Source organism: Pseudorca crassidens, chromosome 18, assembly GCF_039906515.1.
Source record: "Pseudorca crassidens isolate mPseCra1 chromosome 18, mPseCra1.hap1, whole genome shotgun sequence".
NCBI classification, from domain to species: domain Eukaryota; kingdom Metazoa; phylum Chordata; class Mammalia; order Artiodactyla; family Delphinidae; genus Pseudorca; species Pseudorca crassidens.
This window is the reverse complement of record NC_090313.1, coordinates 77,875,647-77,897,955: the sequence shown is the minus strand read 5'-3', so window position 1 is coordinate 77,897,955 and position 22,309 is coordinate 77,875,647. Positions and strand designations below refer to the sequence as shown.

The 22,309-nt window shown below is 39.2% G+C and overlaps 1 long non-coding RNA gene across 20 annotated transcripts in view; it reads right to left on the bottom strand.

The window, feature by feature from the left end:
* The window catches only part of LOC137211355 (uncharacterized), a 218,998-nt gene that overhangs the window by 172,423 nt on the left and 24,266 nt on the right, over positions 1 to 22,309 (bottom strand). The gene's annotated exons all lie outside the window — the stretch shown is intronic.

The window sequence follows — 22,309 nt, the reverse complement described above, 5'->3', positions numbered from 1 at the left end:
TCTTTTAATTGCCTGGGAGAAGCCAAAAAAGTAATTAAAATACTGAAAGTGTAAGGGATTATCATCACCAGAGTATCTTCAAAAACAAAATAAAACAAAACAACACAAAAAAATAATTAAAAACTTGCTAGAGTCTTTTAGGTCATTGGCTTCCAGTGAAAAATCATACTAAACACGGACTAATTAAACCAGGGCTTTCATTGTAGATAACGCTAACTCTATGAAACGGCAAGAGAAAAATAAATTATATATTGATCAAGGGTAAGTCATGAAAAAGACAATAGGGCTTGTAAAATATTAGGAAACACGTAGGGAGAGACTTAAATGTCCGAAATACTACTCTTTCAGAAATTATTTGATTGGGTTTTACCACCATGAAAACCTCCATGTTCTCAAAATATCACTAAGTCCTCAAAATTACCCATGCATGTGAATATCTGTACATGAATATATAGACAGATATCTAGATATACATGTATAACTTAACCCATTAAAGTTAGTATCTTGCTTTTAACATGGGATTCTGTATAAACTGGTGGCTTTTGCAAAGTAACCTCCTCATCAATAATTTCATCCTGTCTATGAACTCTTAAACTTCACTTCATGTCTGTACATTCAAAGCTCAAATCTCTCACCAAAGTACAAAATGGATTTCAAAGAAATGGACCAAAGGATGGCTGGTATATGCATATATACATACCAATAAAGTGCATTTGCTACGATTGCGTTAGCAATAATAGCTGCATGTACTACTGAATATTTCAAACTTCAGACCCTGTTTATAGCACTGCGTCAACACGTATTACAAGGCTGTTGTCCTGTAGATCTTCCACAAGGTCCAGCTGAGAATTACACCATGTCATCTGCCTACTGTTGATGCTGAATGGGAACTGTGGCAAACAGCCCAGGCACTGGAATATTCTAATTAAATTAATATTTTGATTACTACTGCAAAAGATTATAATGCCATGACTACTGATAAATAAGATTTGAGCTCTGTGCTAAGCGCTTTATCTGCTTATCTCATTTAAACCTCACTGCAACCCTTCAAAACAAATATTATTCATGTAAAACACTTCTTACAAGTGAATATACTGAGTAAAGAGAGGTTAAGTAACTTGCAGAGGTTGCATAGGTAGGGAGGGGTAGAAATTCAAAACCGAAATTCAAACCCGATTATGTAACACTAGAATGTATTTTTGAATAAAACATTAATTGATGTGTTAGAAATAAGTAACAGATATCATTTTTAGTCATTTTAAAAAGCAGTGAATACATAATAACAGACTACCTGATGACCACACGAAATTGTTACAAAATAAATTTGTAGGGTCTGTTTCAGCATAAAGAATAAATGAGAAAATATATATGTGCAAAAAACACATTTTGTAAATCCCATTATGTTGCCAGAAATGACTGCCTATCTGGGGAAAAATGATGACCACTTATTACGTATCATTCAAAATTAAATTCTAGATGATTCGACATTTAAAATATAAAAAAGTTTTTAAACGTCTAGAAATATTAAGAAAGTGTTTGGAAACTAAAGATTTAACTAGAATACTTTTTTAAATAATGGAACAGAGCGTGCTGAAGCAGGATGCAATCATATTTTTTACTGAGGTATAACTGACACATAACAACATATTAGTTTCAGGTGAGCAACATAATGATTTGATATTTGTATGTGCTGTAAGTCTAGTTAACATCTCTCATCATGCACAGTTATTTGTTTTCTTGTGATTAAAAGCTTTTAAGATCTGCTCTCTTAGCAATTTTCAAACATGCAACACAGTACTATTAACTATGGCCACGATGCTGTACTTTACATCTCCATGACTATTTAATAACTGGAAGTCTGCACCGTTTGACCCCTTCACCCACTTCATCCACCCCTAGCCCCTTCTCTGGCCACCACAAACCAATCTGCTCTCTTCTGTTCTCTGTATCTGTGAGCTGTCTTTTTTTTCCTATTCCAAATATGTGAAATCATATGATATTTATCTTTCTCTGTGTGACATATTTCATTTAGCATAATGCCCTCAATGTCCATCCGCGTTGTCAAAAATGACTTTTTGTGATTTCTTTTTTCTGGCTCAGTAATATTCCATTGTATAAATATGCCATCTTCTCTTTATCCATTTATCCGTCAATGGACGTGTAGGTTGTTACCATAACTTGGTTATTGTAAATAATACTGAATTTGAACTTGAGGGTGCACATACCTTTCTGAGTTAATATTTTCTTTTTCTTCAGAAAAACACCCAGAAGTGTGATTGCTGATAGTCGTATTTTTAGATTTCTGAGGAACCTCCACACTATTTTCCACAGTGGCTGCACCAATTTGCATTCCCACCAGCCGTGCACAAAGGCTCCCTCTTCTCCACACCCTCACCAACACTTGGTATCTGTCTTTCTGATAACAGCCATTCTGACAGGTGTGGGGTGGTATCTCATAGTGGTTTTGATTTGCATTTCCGTATGGTTAGTGACGCTGAGCACCTTCTCACGTACCCGTTGGCCATCTGTACGTCCTCTTTGGAAAAACGTCTATGTGGACACCCTGCCCAGTTTTGACTGGATTGTTTGGGTCTTTTGCGATTGAGTTACATGAGTTCTTTACTATACATTTATATTCGTGCTGGGCACAGCTGGCCAAGGTAAGAACTTACATTTTACCTGGAGTGAGATAAGAACCAGCCAGGAACCGTATTTTGAGCAAAGAAGTGACAGGGTCGGGCTTAAGTTTTAAAAGAATCATTCTGGCTGTTACATGAAGAATAGATTATCAGGGGCCAAGGGTAGGAGCAAAGACACCCGGATCTTCCTATTCACTCCCCGGTGGCCTTCTACCTGGAGTGCCTACGAATGCATTGGCCTACTTTCAGGTACCTCAGGCATCCGGTCTACTGAATGCTTCTGTGCCAGGCGCTATGCCACACGCCAGGGCACAAAGGTGATGCGGCACAGGTCCTGCTCCCTAGGACCTACGATTTAGTGGAAGGCACCGAAGCAAAAACCCCGTGACACACAGAGTGTAGGTGCTATAACAGAGGGTTGCACCACGTGTTATCAGAGGAACAATAATGAATTCTGTGATTATTCATTTCTCTTCTAATAATTTCTGATGACTCCTGGGAGGTAAAGAAGGAGAAAACCAGGGCTGTGCACCCCATGATCTGTCGACAAGCAGCAGAGGGAAGAGAAGATTCCAGCAAGTCCCCAAGCGCACATGGAATGCAGCCGTGAAGACTTCGGCGGAATAGATCTGTCCATGCTTGAAAGTTAATACCTAGTAAAACATAGCATGGAAATGATGGAAAAAATACGGAGACATAAGTGAAAGAAAACACAATTTAGAAGACCTTGAGGTGCGGCCAAACTATGGACTTACTTTCCTGCAGGAGTCAGGGAAAGGCTTTAGAAAATGATTTATGTTCTAAAACATTCTGGAAGACCTCTGTGCAATAAGAGCAAGTCCCACTGAAAGTACAGGCTGAGATGAACACACAACAGACAACAGACAGGTTTTCCTAAATTATAACCTACCAGCTTGAAAAGAGGAAATGCACCTTCCCAAGACTTCACTGATCTCTAGTCACTGTGGATCCATAAAGGACTCCACCATAACCAGAGAGGACAAAGCCCAAGTAAGATGGGGACCATGACAGACCCAATGCAGATGTGTTTAAGACATGGAAATTTGAAAATAAAGAGATTAGAAAACACCAGCCAGGTAATTGTATAAAAATGAAAACTGACTTCGAGAAATGTATATTTGACAAAACTGAGGACAGGGTCAAAGTACTGAGTGTGAGGAGGGCAAATGCTTTATATTGATAAAGGGACCTTCATCGAAAGGTCAAAAAACTTAAGGACTGAACAGCATTGCTCTGAAATATATAAAGAAAATATTTTCAAAAAATACAAAGAGAAACTGGCAAAACCAGACCTACTGGCAAGTCATGCTGAAAAAAATAATGGTATAAAGAATCTGAATATCACACACATCCAGCTTGGTATGATATATATATATACTTATATATACATAATTGTGTAGCAAACAAACTGAAACTATGCATTCTTTTCAAACACCATGGGACAGTTGCAGTAATTAGCCAGATGTTAGGTTACCAAAAAATTCTTTTAGAAAGTCCCAAAGCAGAAATTACACAGCCCAAGTTCTGATTACAATGTCACAAAACCAGACAGTGAACAACCAAAGGCTAGCCCAAAAGAACTTGCCACTCAGAAATGTTAAATCGCTCTTCTAAATGACTCAGGATAAAGAAAAACTTAAAATTAAAGACTATTCAGAAATGAGTGAGAATAAAACACCATATATCAAAACACAGAATTTGGACAAAGCATTAATCAAGGAAAATTTGACTGTGAGGGCATTTACTAGAAATGGAGAAAAATGGGAAATATATGAGCAAAGGAGTCAATTCAATACAGTAGAAAGAGCAGTGGTCCAAACGCACAGCAAGGAGCATCAAGCCAGGGGATGTGGAGTGAGTTCCAGAGCCAGGCTCTGGGGTAGAATCCTCCTCTCTCCAACTTGGTCCTCAAGAGGTATTTCACCTCTCTGTGCCTCAGGCTTCTCATGAGCAAACCAGGGCTCTCATCGTTTTGTTAAAGGATTAAGTGAGATAATGTGGATAAAATTCTTAGGAGAGCACCTGACACATGGTCAGCACCCAATAAATACCAATATAAGCTTATTTTAAGAGGAAGGCAACAAGGTAATTCAATGAGTCAAGGACTCATTTTCTAGGGGCAGAGGTGGAGGCAAGAGCAGGTTGCGTTTTCTGTAATAAGAGCCCTTTACCGGAATCTCAGTGCCTCCAAGTATGCTGCGGTAGAGAGCACACTGAGGTCGGAGCAGTGCACATCGATCAGTAACGGAATCTATCCAACATCTAGGGAGACGTTAGTGCTAATTCTACACAAACCCTTTCAGAGAATGGGCAATGAACAGCCACCTTCCAGCTCATTTTATGAGAGCTGCATAACCTTGATTAAAAAACTTGAACAGGACATTCCAAGAAAAAAATCAGCCCATCTCTTGTATGAACATAGATGCAAAACTCTTAAACAAAATACCTGCCAACCAAATCCAGTTACATATAAAGGGATAACATGAGTGACCCAGCTGAACATATTCTAGACACACAAAGTTGGCTTACCATCAGAAAAAAATCAACCAATGTAATTCATAAAGGAGAAAATTAAATAGAATAAATTAGAATAAAGGAAAAACTCATAGACTTATCTCAATCTATGCAGAAAAATATTTGAAAAAAATTCAACATCATCTGATAATTCTAAATCTTAGCAACTAGAAATAGAAGGAAGTTACTTTAGTCTAAAAGACAATAGCTGTAAAAACGTTACACACCATGGTGATATGCTAAACACTTCTATTTAAGACTGGGAAACAATCTTGGATGCTCAGTCTCCCCTTCCATTCACCACAGTTTTGGAGATCGTAGCCAGAGCAGTAAAACAAGAAAAAGAAATCAGGAGCATTGATTAGAAATGCAGGAATGTGATCAACATTTTGTGTAGGTAACATGATTAGGTACATAAAAATAAAAAAATAATCTACAAATAAACATTAAAATTATTATTTGAGTTTAGTAATGTTATTTTATATAAGGCTAATACATGAGACTAAACCTCTTTCTCCATATCAAAACAAAGGGAATTTTTTATTTAAAAAAATAATTTTAAACAAACCTAATGAAATGTGCAAAATTTCTACACAGAAAACTGTAAAACACTGAAAGAAATAAAGAATGAAGGAAAAGAATAAAGCACACGCGAGGACTTCCCTGGTGGCTCAGTGGTTAAGAATCCACCTGCCAATGTAGGGGACACAGGTTCGAGCCCTGTTCCAGGAATATCCCACATGCCGCGGAGCAGCTAAGCCTGTGCGCCACAACTACTGAGCCTGCACTCTAAAGCCTGTTAGCCGCAACTACTGAGCCCGCGTGCCACAACTACTGAAGCCCGCTAACCCTAGAGCCCGTGCTCCACAACAAGAGAAGCCACCGCAATGAGAAGCCTGCGCACCGCAACGAAGAGTAGCCCCTGCTCACCGCAACTAGAGAAAGAGTGCGTGCAGCAACAAAGACTCAATGCAGCCATAAATAAATAAATTTATTTTAAAAAAAGAATAAAGGACATGCCATGTTCATAGGTTGGAAGAAGCAATATTGTTAAGATGTTCCTTCTCCCCAAATTGATTTACAGATTCAATGAATTATCACTCAAACTCCAATAGGTTCCTTTGTGAAATTGGCAGCTGGTTCTAAAATCTACATGGTAATGTGAAGGACCAAGAGTAGCCAAAAGAGAAGAACAGGGTGGAATGACTTGCTCTAATGGACATCAATATTTATTTCTAAATGACGGCAGTGAAGCAGTACGGTATTGGGTGCAGAGACAGACAGACCAATAGGACACAAGTGAGAACTCCCACATGGGCACTGGATTTATGACTAAGACAGTATGGGAAGCACAGCATATGGTCTCCTTGAGAAAAAGGGCTGGGAAATTCTGGATATGCATAATGAAAAACATGGAATAACCTCTGATTCACATCTGATCATTAGATCTAACAATGTAGAGGTTGTTCATGACCCCATCACGCACAGTTTTCATGGAGTGATGGGGACTGAAATCTGATTAGCACAGATTCAAAAGAGATTGGGAGAAGAGGAAATTGTGCTAGAAAATGCAGACAACTCCTTCCAGGAGTTTTGATATAGAATAAGATATACACACTACTATATATAAAATAGACAAACAGCAAGATCCTACTGTATAGCACAGGGAACTATATTCAGTATCTTGCAATAACCTATAATGGAGAAAAATCTAAAAAAGACTTACGTGTGTGTGTGTGTGTAATTATTCAGTATATATACTGAATCACTTTGCTGTAAACCTGAAACTAACACAACATTGTAAATCAACGACACTCCAATTAAAAAAATGAAAATATTAAAAATCTAATCATGTCATTCTCTACTTAAAATCTTTCCATTTTTTCTCATCAAAGCTACTCTTTAGTGAAACATTATGTGCAAGGCACTGTGATAAAAGCTTTATTTATAGCATTCTAATTAATCCTGACAATTCCAGGACATAGGTACTATTATTATCTCAATTTTTAAAAGGAACACAGACCTACTAGAGAATGGACTTGAGGATATGGGGAGGGGGAAGGGTAAGCTGTGACAAAGTGAGAGAGAGACATGGACATATATACACTACCAAACCTAAGGTAGATAGCTAGTGGGAAGCAGCCGCATGGCACAGAGAGATCAGCTCGGTGCTTTGTGACCGCCTGGAGGGGTGGGATAGGGAGGGTGGGAGGGAGGGAGACGCAAGAGGGAAGAGATATGGGAACAGAAACTAACACACCCTTGTAAAGCAATTATACTCCAATAAAGATGTAAAAAAATAAATAAAAATAAAAAATAATAATAAATAAAAGGAAGGACCTGAGGCTTACAGAAATTAAATAATTTGACGCAGGGTTACACGGTTCTTGGGGATAACCGACCTTGACATCGTTCAGTTTCTTGAACACACACATCTCAAAACAGCCAGACACGCACTTTGCCCTCAGTCATCCACTCCCGCTGTCCCCTCTCTGATCCTGCGGGACTTAAAGTTTCTTTCTCCAAATGTCCTCCCGACATTCTGAGCTACACTATGTCTCCCTGCTGTGTGCTTGTAATTTTCCTTCTAAACTATCTCCATGTAGTCTTATGATCAGGTGATCTCAAAGTCCCTTCAAGCTCTAAAAATGACTATGATTTCACCAAGTTTAGAGCAGCAGTTTCTTATTATAAGAAGTTGGACATAGATTGCTCTGTATTTTTGTTTAATTTCCATAAACTTTTTGAAAATTCAGTGAAGATTATAATTTTATTTATTCTTGAGGATGCTGCCTGTGTAACTGTGTTCTAAAAAAGTTATCGCGATGATACGATTAAACATCTGGCAATACAAAAGGAAAGCATCCTTTCGGTACTCTGCTCAGAAAAGAATAATGAACTGCCTGTCTCACAACAGCATGTCCCTCCTCAAGCTGAAACGTGGAGCCTCATTCTTCCTGAGCCAAACAGACTCGCCTAACGTTCTTGTAAGCAAGTTAGACAGCCAAAGAGCCCTTGCCTCAGCGCCACCATGAACAGCATTGTTCCATGAAATAGATGTGTTGTCTGCAGCATATCCTAGAATCGTTTGGCAACCATCCAGGAGACAAGATGATAAAGATTAAAAGTCATTATAGTTACTTTCAGAGCCAGAGTTAGACTAATGCATCTTCGGGAAGGACAGCTCACACATCAAAAACAGCCTTAGCGTGACCTCTTAGAGAAACAGAGAAAATTATTAAGGAGGAAAAGAAAGGATTATAAGCACAATCTTTATAAGCACGGATATTTATTTGGCAAAAGCACAGGCTGGGAGGAAGACAGAAGGACATGACGGGCGTGGCTTTACAGACACATGCCGTAGTACGCTTCTTCGGTGGGTATATGCACACGCATCGCTGTCAAGTATCTATTTTAACACCACAACCCCAGACGACTTTTGATAGCCTGCTATAGAACAGTTCAGTGTCTACTCTATTAAGGCAGATGCAAAAAGCAAACAAAAAGTTAAATAGTTTATTTGACTGTACCTACTGAGTAAAAAAAGAGAAGAAAATAAACAATGTAGATTGAGATCCCATAGCAATGTGACATAACACTTAAAATCATGAGGTTGAAATTAATCTTGGTATATGGGATATTTTTTCTAGGAGCCTTGAATACTGCATTAATTAAGGCTGTTTGGGTTGCAAATAAAAGCCCTGCTTTCACTAATTTTTTTTAAACATCTTTACTGGAGTATAATTGCTTTACAGTGGTGTGTTAGTTTCTGCTGTATAACAAGGTGAATCAGCTATACATATACATATATCCCCATATCTCCTCCCTCTTGTGTCTCCCTCCCATCCTCCCTATCCCACCCCTCTAGGTGGTCACAAAGCACCGAGCTGATCTCCCTGTGCCATGTGGCTGCTTCCCACTAGCTATCTGTTTTACATTTGGTAGTGTGTATATGTCCATGCCACTCTCTCACTTCGTCCCAGCTTACCCCTCCCCCTCCCCGTGTCCTCAAGTCCATTCTCTACATCTGCATCTTTATTCCTGTCCTGCCCCTAGGTTCTTCAGAACCTTTTTTTATTTAACTAAGAAAGTTTTCATGGACACCAAGAGCAGGAATGCATGCAGGACACAGAAAAAGAGGCCAAGGGCACAGAGCACCACCACCATGGCTGTGTCTCTCCTGTCTGCTTCCCCCAGCGTGCTGACCTCATGCTGTTCTTACTGCAGCACGGTTTTCTCTACATGGTGAAAACAGGAGCTCTGAGAACCCCAAAGTTGTATGTCTTATGACCTCAATCACCCGGTAGACATTTCCCTCACACTCTCTGGTCCCAAGTCTGAAAATTACCAGGAAATAAGCTCATGGATGCAGTTTGGGTGAAGAACTTCACATGGCTTCATTAATAGTGATCGTGTAAAAAAAAAAAAAAAAGGAAACTTCTGTGATAAAAAGATGGGTGGAGAGGGGGATGGTGATTTTCACAGAAGCCTGATTCGGGGCAGTTCAAACAGTGGATGTCTACTCTACACATACATGTGAAACTAACAGAAGAATTCCCTAGCAATAAAATAACTTAGGGAGTGGGGTCAGCGGCATGGAGGATAGAAGTCCCAGCCCTACTTCCCCACAGAAAAATGGATTTAACAGTGATAGGCGGACAAAGAAATTCGCATTCAGATAACCCCAAAATCCACGTAAGAAGTTGCAGTATCCTGGGGGAGCAGAAAGCTAAGAGGGCTGCACTGAAATGGGTTAGAAGATCAATTTTACTTTACCTGCTTCGGCCCCGCCCCCACTGGCATAGCGCAGCCCCGGGAGAAAACAACCGTGCTCTGTGCTTCTCCCTCAGCACGTGCAAGCACTCAGCGTCCTGGGTCCTCAGAGGGCTTCCCCAGGGCAGAGCTTGTGTCTCACCTCTTTGGAGCGCTGATGGAGCCAGCACGGTTTGGAGGCCTGTGAGCCACTGAAAGCACAGAGAAATGAGAGCGTCTTGCTGGCGCAGCTCGCGTGAGTGGGAGAGGATGTACAGCTCAAGGCTGCTCCCTCAGAGGGGAGGGAGGAACTGGAACACGTGCCCAGTGTTCCAGCTTCTCTCATGGCAGCCTGGGGACTGGATTCTGTCTTGCCTGCCTTGGGACACTGATGGGAAGCGGTATACTTTAGATGCCTGGTGGCCACTGAGAACAGGAGAGAGTTAGCTGATTACTGCTGTAGAACCAGAGAACTTAGAGCATCACACATAGACACCAGATGCAGCAAGAGACGACAGACTCCTGAAAAAGAAACTGGCCACGCCCCTCTACTTGAGAAAATGCATGTACGGGCCAAGAGAAGTTACATCCTCCCCAAAAATGCTTGAGATACACCTGAAACCTGTAGTTGGGCTGTTTGGTGAGTGTCTTCACCTGCATGAAGCCAATTTACAGGACTGGGAGAGACTGGCTGGTTTTTCAAATGTGCAGGTTCCAACACGAATTTTTAAGACACATGAGAAAAACAGGAACACACAGCCCCAAGAAGGACAAAATAAAACTCCAGAAACCAACCCTAAAGAAACAGAGGTATATAAATTACCTAACGAAGAAATCAAAGTAATTATCATAACGATACTCTGTTAGCTCAAGAAAATGAGGCATGAATAAATCAAGAATATCAACAAAGAGACAGAAAATATTTTTTTTAAAAAAAGAACCAAACAGAAATTCTGGAGCTGAGAAATACAATAATATCCTTCAAAATGAAGGAGAATTAAAGACTTCCCCAGATAAAAAATGCTGAGGAGGGCTTCCCTGGTGGCGCAGTGGTTGAGAGTCCACCTGCCGTTGCAGGGGACACGGGTTCGTGCCCCGGTCTGGGAAGATCCCACATGCCGCGGAGCGGCTGGGCCCGTGAGCCATGGCCGCTGAGCCTGCGCGTCCGGAGCCTGTGGTCCGCAACGGGAGAGGCCACAACAGTGAGAGGCGCATGTACCACAGGGGAAAAAAAAAAAAAAGTGCTGAGGAGTTCTTCACCAATAGACCTGCCTTACACGAAATGCTAAGGGGCAGGTCCTTCAAGTTGAAATGTAAGGATGTTAAACAGCAACATAAAAGCACATGAGAGTATAAAACTCACTGGTAGAGGTAACTATATAGACAAATATGAAATACTGGAACACTGTAACTGTGGTGCATAAATCTTTTTTAATTCTGATATAGAAGATAAAAGTATAAAAAAACTCTAACTATAAAAATATTCTAATGAATTCACAATACAAAAAGATGTAATCTGTGACATCAATAACAAAGTATGGAGAGAGGGAGAAGTAAAAGTGGAGAGTATATGTATATGATTGATGTTAAGTTGTCATCAGCTTAAAATAGATTATTATAAGATGTTTTACAATAAGTCCCATTGTGATCACAAAAAAAATATCTATAGAAGATACAAAAAAGAAAATAAAAAAGAAATCAAAGCATGGCACTACAAAAAACATCAAAGAATCATGAAGGAAGGCAAGAAAAGAGGAAAAGATGGACAAGAAAGCTGTAAGACAGACAGGAAACAATTAACAGAACGGTAATAGTAAGTCCTTCCTTATCAATAATTACTTCAAATGTAAATGGATTAAACTTCCAAATCAAAAGAGTGGCTAAATGGATTAAAAAAACAAGATCCAACTATAAGCTGTTTACAAAAGACTCAGTTTAGATTTAAGGACATACATAGGTTAAAAGTGAAAGGATAGAAAAAGACATTTCATACAAATGGTAATCAAAAGAAAAGGTGGTCCAGTGGTAAAGAATCCACCTTCCAGTGCAGGGGAGGTGGGTTCAATTCCTGGTCTGGGAACTAAGATCGCACATGCCGTAGGGCAACTAAGCCCGTGTGCCACAACCACTGAGCCCACGCGCCTCAACTAGAGAGCCAATGTGCCCTGGAGCCCACACTCCACAACTACAGAGAAGCCCTTGTGCCGCAATGAAGATCCCATGTGCTGCAACTAAAACCTGATGCAGCCAAAAAATTAAAATTAACAAACAAACAAAAAAAACTGTCACTAGAGACAAAGAAGGACAATATGTGGTGATAAATGGGTCAATACACCTGAAAGATAAAACAATTATGAATACATGCATCCAAAATCAGGACACACATAAATAAAAATGAAGGGTGAAAGAGAGTAAGACAATAATAGTAGAAAATTTAAATAACCCACTTTCAATAATGGATAGACTATCCAGAGTATCAATATGGAAACAGCGGACTTAAACAACATTATAAACCAAATGAACCTAATGGACATATGCAGAACATTCCACCCAACAGCAGCAAAGTACACATTCTTCTCAAGTGCACATGGATGGAACATTCTTCAATCTAGACCAAATATTAGGCCACAAATCAAGTCTAACAAATTAAAGAACATTGAAATCATGTCGAATATCTTTTCTGACCCCAATGGAATGAAACTAGAAATTAATGGCTGAAAGAAAAATGTAAAATTCGCAAATAAGTGGAAACTAAATAACAATCTTTTGAACAAAAAACGGGTCAAAAAATTAATAAAAAGATAAATTAGAAAATATCTTGAGACAAATGAAAACAAAACTATAACATACTAAAACTATGGAATGCAGCGAAAGCAGTATTAACAGGGAAATTTATAAAAATAAGTCATACAGTAAAAAAGAAGATCTAAAATAAACAAACTAACTAAACCTCAAGGAACTAAGAAGCACAAACTAAGGCCAACGTTAAGAGAAAGAAGGAAGTAAGATTAGAGCAGAAATCAATGAAATAGAGAATAGAAAACAATAGAAAAAATCAAATTCTTTCTGCAGAGATCAACAAAATTGACAAACCTTTAACTAGATTAAATCAGAAAAAAGAAGACTCTAAAAAATCAGAAATGAAAGAGGAGACATTACAACCAATGCCACAGAAATTAAAAGCGTATGAGACTACTTTGAAAAATTATACAGAAATTATCCAACAAATTGGATAACCTAGAAGAAATGGACAAATTTCTAGAGCTACAACCTACTGAGACTGAATCATAAAGAAACAGAAAATGTATACAGACCTATAACTAGTAAGGAGATTGAATCAATAATCAAAAGTCTCTGAACAAAGAAAAGCCCAGAGCCAGATGGCTTCACTGATGAATTCTACCAAATCATCTGAGGAAGAATTAACACCAAATTCCTCCAAAAAACTGAAGAGCAGGGAACACTTCCAAATTTTATGAAGCCAAAATCACCCTGATACCACAGATAGAAAAGGACATGAAAAGGAAAAAAACTATAGGTATAATAGATAAGTATAGATGCAAAAAATTCTCAACAAAGTATTGGTATTAGCAAACCAAATTAAACAACACATTAAAAGAATCATACAAATGGGAATTATTCCTAGGATGCAAGGATGTTCAACACACAAAAATCAATCAATGTGATATACCACATTAACAGAACAAAGGATAAAACTCTCATGACCACCCCAATAGATGCAGAAATGTATTTGACAAAAATCAACACCCTTTCATGATAAAAACACTCAACAAACTAGGAATAGAAGGAAACTACCTTAACATAATAAAGACCATATATGACAAGTACACAGCTAACATCATACTCAATGGTGGAAAAACAAAGCTTTTCCTCTAAGATTAGTAAGAAGAAAAGTGTGCCCACTCTCTCTACTTTTATTTAACATAGTACCGGAAGTCCTAGCTGGAGGAATTATGCAAGAAAAAGAAATAAAAGACATTCAAATTGAACAAAAAGTAAAATAATGTCTGTTTACAGATGGCATAATCTTATATGTAGAAAACCCTAAAGACTCTAGCAAAAAATGGTTAGAATTAATAAACAATTCAGTAAAGTTGCAGAATACAAAATCAACATGCAGAAATCAATTGCAACCCTATAGACAAACAACAAATAATCTGACAAGAAAATTAAGAAAGCAGTCCCATTTACAATAACATGAAAAAGAATAAAATACTTAGGAATAAACTTAACGAAGGTGAATGACTTGCACACTGAAACCTATAAAACATTACTGAAAGAAATTAAGGAAGAGACATATAAATGAAAGACATCCTGTGTTCATGAACTGAAATACTTTATATTGTTAAAATTACTACTTAAGGTGATCTACAGATTTTCTTATCAATATCACAATGGAATTTGTTTACAGAAATAGAAAAAACAATTCTACAATTCATATGGAACCACAGAGGACTCTGAATAGGCAAAAACAACATCTAGAAAGAACAAACCTGGAGGCCTCACACTTCCTGTTTTCAAAATATATTACAGAGCTACAGTATTCTAAACAGTACAGTACTGGCATTAAAACAGACATATAGACCAATGGAACAGAATAGGGAACACAAAAATAAATCCAGTGTATATGGTTAAATGATCTTCAACAAGTGTGTCAAGACTACACAATGGTTTCTCCAACAAATAGTGTTGGAAAAACAGGATACCCAAGTGCAAAAAAAAAAGAAACTGGACACTTTCCTTACACCATACACAAATGAACTCAAAATGGATTTAAGACTTGAAAGTATAAAACTCCTAGAAGAAAACACAGGGAGAAAGCTTCATAACATTGATCTAGCAATGACTTCTTGCTATGACACCAAAAGCACAGGCAACAAAAGAAAAACAGACAAGTGGGACTACATCAAACTAAAAAGCTTCTGCAGAGAAAAAACAAAGAAACAACCACCAGAGTGAAAAGGTAACCTATGGAATGGGGGAACATATTTGCAAACCATATATCTGATAAGGGGTTAATCTCCAAAATGTATTTTTAAAACTCCTACAACTTGGGGCTTCCCTGGTGGCACAGTGGATAAGAATCTGCCTGCCAATGTGGGGGACACAGGTTCGATCCCTGGTCCAGGAAGATCCCACATGCCACGGAGCAACTAAGTCCATGTCACAACTACCGAAGCCTGCGTGCCTAGAGCCCGTGCTCCACAACAAGAGGAGACACTGCAATGAGAAGTCCGTGTACCGCAACAAAGAGTAGCCCCCACTCGCCACAACTAGAGAAAGCCTGCATGCAGCAAAGGAGACCGAACACAGCCAAAAAAAAAAAAAAAAAGAAAGAATTCAATTTTATTTCAGATTTAGAGCATTTTAAAATTCTCAAGCAAAAAAAGAAATCAGTACTTCACATAAGCACATTTATTCTATTCTCCTATTCTCATGATTTTAAAAATAATATCCAAATTGCCACTTTAGTAAAGGAGATAACCAGATGGCAATTTTATTTCTAGAATTTTATTTCAAGAGGGTCAACAAATCATTCTTGGTTAAGCTTTTAGTTTATATAGCTTAAGTGTTTCTTAAGCTTCTTGGATCTGCAGATTTATAGTAGTTTTCAGATTTGGAATACATCTTGGCCATTATTTCCTCAAACTTTTTTCTGCCCCTGCTTTTTTGGATCTCCAATTACAGACATGTTACATTGCTTTACATTGTCCCACAGGTTACTGAGTCTCTAGGTTTGGGTGGGTTTTGTTTTTTTTCTGTCTCTTTTCTTTGTCTCTGTTTGGATAATTTCTATTTCTGTGTCTTCTACTTTATGAGTTTTTCATCTAATCTGGTGTTTATCACATCCAGTTAAATTTTCATTTCAGTTGCTGTTTTTTTCAGCTCTTGAATTCCCATTTGGCTCTTTTTATATCTTTTAGTTCTCTTGGTATTACGTTTTAATGTCCAGTTTTCCCAACACCATTTATGGAAGAAGCTCTCATTCACCCATTATATATCCTTGACTGCTTTGTTGTAAATTAATTGACCATATATGCATGGGTTTATTTCTGGGCTGTCATGTTCCATTGACATGTGTGTTTTTATGCCAATACTATACTGTTCTGATTACTATATCTTTGTAATATAGTTAGAAATCAGGGGGCATGATGCCACCAGATTTGTTCTTCTTTCTCAAGATTGCTTTGGCTATTCGAGGTCTTTTATGGTTCCATACAAATTTTAGGATTGTTTGTTCTATATCTGTGAAAAATGTCACTGGAATTTTGAGAGCAATTGCACTGAACGTGTAGATGGCTTTGGGTAGTATGGACATCTTAACAATATTAAATCTCTAAATCCATGAACATGAAATACCCCATAAGTTTTTATGTGCAGTATTCTCATTTAATTATCTAAATTACCAATGACTGTAGTGATTTCCTTGCTACCAAACAGTTATTTTGGAGAACGTTATTTTAATTTTCAAGTGATTGTATTTTTGTTTAAATAGTCAACAGTGTACAGAAAGGAGATTTGTAGGATTCTTTTGTGGTTCCTTGATTAACAGGTGAGTTTTTCTTTCTTACATGAAATTAGTTCTTCCATACCGATTCCATTAAGTGTTTCTCTTTATTTTCATATTTTCCTCATCACCTCAGTGGGAAATCAGTGTTCTGTGACTATGACAATGTCAGGGTCATTTTAAATTCCTTTTGAAGGAAAAGTAAGTTGCTGTCTACTTAGAATGTGTTGAAAACCAACCGCCAGCCTCCATTGTGCCAAGCCATGATTTTTTTCTGCATAGCATGATTGTGGGACCCTCCAGCAACAGCGATTCAAGAGTAGCTTGAAGATGTGGCTGTGTAATTGCTCTACACCTAGAGTCACAGAGACAGTAACAGCTCTGCAAGGGACCAGGCAGATCATCCAATTAGTAAGTACAGTCCCTTGTTTTGTAGACTTTTCCACACCTTTAGTGGAAAATTTGCATTCATATTTGCATGAAGAGCACTAGCCTTACATAACAGAAGACTAACAACTTATTATAATTTACGAAAACATAATTTTTAAAAGGGTTACCCATAACCTCAGCTCCTTTAGAGACGAGGTAGAAATGGTTTTTCATCAGCCTTTAAAACTAACTATATTTTCTATTCTAAATGTCAGTTGGTAAGTAACTCACCAGAGTAGATCATGAATAGCACTCAAGAGACATTGGAAAGTTTATATTGGAGATTCTGTATTTCAAAGTAATTGGAACTTCTTGATCATGAAGACAGGTGATGTCTGTGGAACATCTATTTGTAACTTAAAAAGCAGGTATATCCTGAGCTACCTCTAGGTGTACTCTTTACATAAACAGCTGTCACCTGCTCTGGCCTTACCCATCTTTACTGTCATTAATAGGATCTCCTTTCCTCACCTCCCTCCTAATAATTAGACATGGGGTTTCACTGTTAGACTTAAAGCCAGCCCTGTAATAACGTTAATACTATTACTGATGCTGCTTTCATCTTACCTCTAATTCTGATTTTAATTCTAATACTAATACCAGCTAAAGTTCACTGAGTGCTTATTAGACACCAAGGTCTTTTCTAAATGCTTTACATGGATTATCTTTTTTTAACACAAATAATATCTACTACTATAATCTCCATTTTACAGATTAGGAAACTGAGGCACAGATTGTTGAGTAACACAGGCCAGTGGTAGAAGTGGGCCATCTACCCAGGCATCTACCCAGAGCCTGGAGTCTGGTTTTAAATGCTGTGCTACTGCCCGGCCCTGGAGGTCATCTGGGTATTCAGGTCATATCCAGGTGAAAAGGGGAATTCTGAGAGCCTTCTCCAACTACAAGGGCCCATGGAACCTGTCTTTCTTGTAAAAACTACAGGCAACTTGCCCAAACTTGATCCTGCCTGCATCAGAAGTCTGATGAGAGTCACACGCCTGACTTTTCAGAGCAGGAGAGAGAAATGGGCTTCATAAATCATAACCTCCAGCTGTTCATTTCCGAGAAGGAGAAAAAGACCCCGAAAGAATAGCAGACTCTATTCAGATGCCTGACAAACATCTGACTAGTGATCATAACCCAGAGATGAAGGGCAGGAGATTACCACACTCGCACATTTTCTTTCCAGGGGCTGTTTCTCAGAGGAAAACAATGGATCTTATTTGGAAATACTTCCTCCTTGATCTCATACTTTTTGTTAATTTTAAGGTGGTAATGTTCAATGGTTATTCCCGTTGGCGTCAGATAAAGACTGAAATTGTCCATTGAATTTAACAACTAGGCAGTGTGGCTACAGCAGAGGGAATGAGGGAAACAAGGTAGGGGTGAGGTTCTAGAGGTGAGATGGCCCAGGTTCACGGAGTCCTGTTGAAATGCTGGCTTTCATTCTGAACATGGTGAAGCCACGGGCATGATTTGCATACGAGAATGGCATGATCTGACTCAAGATTTTAAATGATGACGCAGGCTGCCATGTTGTGGACAGACCTGTCCACAACAAAGGATACAAGGACAGAAGAGATCAGTTAGGAAGGGATTTTAAGAATCCCAGCAAAGGAGGACAAGGAACTTTGGTAGCAGGAGAGACGGAGGGGTGGAATGCCGGGATGGAAGTGGAACCAGTTAGATTTGCTGAGAGATGGGATGTGGGTAAGAGAAACAGTGAGGTCCAAGGATGACTCCAGGGCTTTGCTGATGGCGCTGGCCCTGGTTTTTTGTTTGTTTGCTTGTTTGTTTTGTTTGCACGGCTACAAGGATGGAGTTACCACTAGCTGAAATGAGGAAGTATTCAGAAGGAAAAACAGATGGCCCAATGCACTGGTGCCATGTTATTCCATTTCATTAATTCAATCAATAAAATGTACTGCGTGTCGATTTCATGGGCTGCTCTATGTTAGATGTCAGAGATGGAGAGAGAAATACACGCTGTCCGTACCCTCAAAGAATCCACAAGCTAGGAGGAGACAGACATGGAAGACCATGTTTCAAATAATTTACTTCCCTCTTAAGAGGAGGAAATGTGATACCACGGAAGTGACTTTGTCGCCCCACAGAACATGACTAAACCAAATCACTCCCCAGTCCCATCTACTAAGGTTCTATAATGTCAGGAGAAAAGTTTGAAATATCCTCATCCTGAGCAGGTCCGAACAGCTAAACCCTAAGGGCAGGTCAGTGTTTAACATCATTCCCCCCGACCCCAAGCAGGTACACACATGACTTTATATGAAGAGACCTGAGTTGACGAAATAACTCTATTTATCTATTTTCAAAATTTCCCTTTATCTTGAAGCACCAACTGTGAGAAGCCAGGAGGACAGAAGAAGATCTAAGAGTAAATCAACTTAGAATAAATTGGCATCCTTCTGAACACAGCAATTTGGCAAATGGGAGGAAAAGTGTCAACCGTAAAACTCAAAGAGCATGTTATCACTGTAGATGCCTTGTTGGTTCTGAAATCCTTCCTTAGGGTGTTAAGATTTTAGACTCAAGAAGGACATGAGAAACACAATCACGTGTTTTGTTTTGAATCACTTATTCACAGTATAACCTTTTTAAAGTTGTCATACACTGCAGACATTTTAAGGTTTGCCCCTAGTTTTCAGAAATATAGAACTTTTCCTTCCAGTGTGCATATACTTACTACTGTGATTATATAATATTATACATATTATAAAATTATCATTCTACTTTGAAAACTAGCCTCAGTAGTTTATAGCACCGCTATACTGAGCCAGCTTCCCCAAAAGCTTCCCTGGGTTGAGCTGATCATATGTCATTTCTAGGGTTAATTAGATACAAATTCTAGGACTAAACCCGTAGTAAGAGCAAATTTATAAGCTAACAAACCATTTCCAGAGCTCTTACTTTTTATGCTAACATTTCTACTGTGGTCTTGAAAATGAGCGTGGCTATGCATCTACGAAATGATTTTAAATAAGCTAATAAAGACGGAGTGAACATTGAAGAATCTATGCAACAGTATAGAGCTCTTCCTTCAAATTTACGTTTGGATCTGACCATGCTGGCAACAGAAAGCACATCTCTCACACTGGGGCAAACTTCTGAGCAAAGACCTGTTACCTTCTCCTAAATCTATTCTGAACGTAGAAGCTATTCCCAGTCCTAACGTACAAAGTTCAGGAAGATAAGAACCACTGTTATTCGTTTTTGTATCCTAGTGTCTGATACACAGTAGGTCTTCAACAAATGTCTGCAAATGAATAAAGGAATTAACTAGATCACTATTTTTAATTTGATAATTGAAAGTATCTTCACACAAGTTAAAGAATGTATCAGTGAGGCAGAGTGACCTAAGGCATAATAGTCTTGGTCACAGGAAATTTCTCTGGTTGATAATTACTCTACATACTACGGTATATACACATACCAGAGAATAATTTGGTGAAACCTAGACTTAGTTGGTAGTGGAGTAAAATATTTTGAGATGCTATTTAAAAGACATATGCAAATGAACTTATAATTATAAAATTGTATTAGAAAAATCATAGTACTTCACGTAATATGGCGCTTTGAGAATTACATGGTGTAACGCCTGTAAAGCCTTTGAATAGCAACAGAGACCTAGCAGGTGCTTTGTGTACTTTGCAAGATGAGGAGAGAGGATGGACTGTTAGCAGTTAAATTTGTAAAACCTTGAGAAAAACCCATATGAAACTGTAATGAATTAAAGAAACGTTTATCAATCACCTACTACACGCCAACTCTGTACAAGTTGCTCGATAGGGACTGAGGCATGACTGAGATGCAGTTTCTGCCTCCGATGTGTGAAGGTGAGGTAATTATAAATAATTAAAATGCAACATCCAGGTGCTACGATGGAGGTATGTCCAAAGCTCTGGGGGACAGAGCAAGATGAGTAGCTAGGCTGTGGAGAAGAGGACCCTGGAGCTGAGTCACAGAGGATTCCCAAAGGGCGAAGGAAGAACGGTTTTCCAAGCAGAGAAAACAGATGCTCAGGAACCTGGAAGCGAGACCGTGCTGTGGAGTCACTTTAATCAGGGACAGACAACGTGGGGCGATGCTTTGACAAGAGCGGGACGATGGGCGACCTCAGACTGAAGGGCCCTGTGGGTTTAGCGTTCTTCCTCTAGGCAATGCTGAGCCACCAAAATTTCGATTATACCATCGCCTAAAACGTAAGATATTTTAAAACAGCATTTCCTCAAACACTTGGGAAATCTTCTGAGAGCTGAGCCACGGAAAAACTACAGAACTTAAGTTCTGAAATGTCTCAGGAGATAAGACTCTAGCCCTGCCTGGGGCATCCCTGGGAGAAGCCCGGAGGAGCTGCAGTGTTATCAGCTGCACTTCAGTGAATTGAAAGAGGAACTTAATGTAGTATCAGGCATTCATTAAGGTATTGGAAGGAATCTGTCTCACTGTCCCTGACCAAGGTCATTAAACAATGCAATTTTTGCATATATTATATACAAAGCTAAGATTAATCCTGCTTTTCTTATATATCAATGTTTCATCTCATAATCGCACATACAGAGGCAAGAGAAAAACTGAGCAAACTCCAAGGCAATTAACCAGAAATAGGAAAGATCCTCCTGATTTGTCTCTTTACATCTCTATGGAAACTATATTGACAAAGTACATGATGGTCTTCATATACAAACCCTTCTCTTTAGAAATGAAAGTACCTATTAAGAAGTTTAAAGTACCGGGCTTCCCTGGTGGCCCAGTGGTTAAGAATCCGCCTGCCAATGCAGGGGACAAGGGTTTGAGCCCTGGTCCAGGAAGATCCCACATGCCTCGGAGCAACTAAGCCCATGCGCCACAACTACTGCGCCTGAGCTCTAGAGCCCGCAAGCCACAACTACTGAGCCCACGTGCCACAACTACTGAAGTCCACGCACCTAGAGTCCGCGCTCTGCAACACGAGAAGCCACAGCAATGAGAAGTCTGAGCACGGCAATGAAGAGTAGCCCCCGCTCGCCTCAACTAAAGAAAGACTGCGCGAAGCAACGAAGACCCAATGAAGCAAAAAATAAATTAAAAAAAAAAAATTAGGGGCTTCCCTGGTGGCGCAGTGGTTGAGAGTCCGCCTGCCGATGCAGGGGACGCGGGTTCGTGCCCCGGTCCGGGAAGATCCCACGTGCCGCGGAGCGGCTGGGCCCGCGAGCCATGGCCGCTGAGCCTGCGCGTCCGGAGCCTATGCTCCGCAACGGGAGAGGCCACAGCAGTGAGAGGCCCGCGTACCGCAAAACAAAAACAAAAAACATTAGTTCCTTTAAAAAAAATTTTTTAAGTACTGACTACTATGAATATAAACGGGATTTCAAATACGATGGGCTTTAAAAGGTTTCCATCCTGTGTGACAAGACACGAGAGCCTC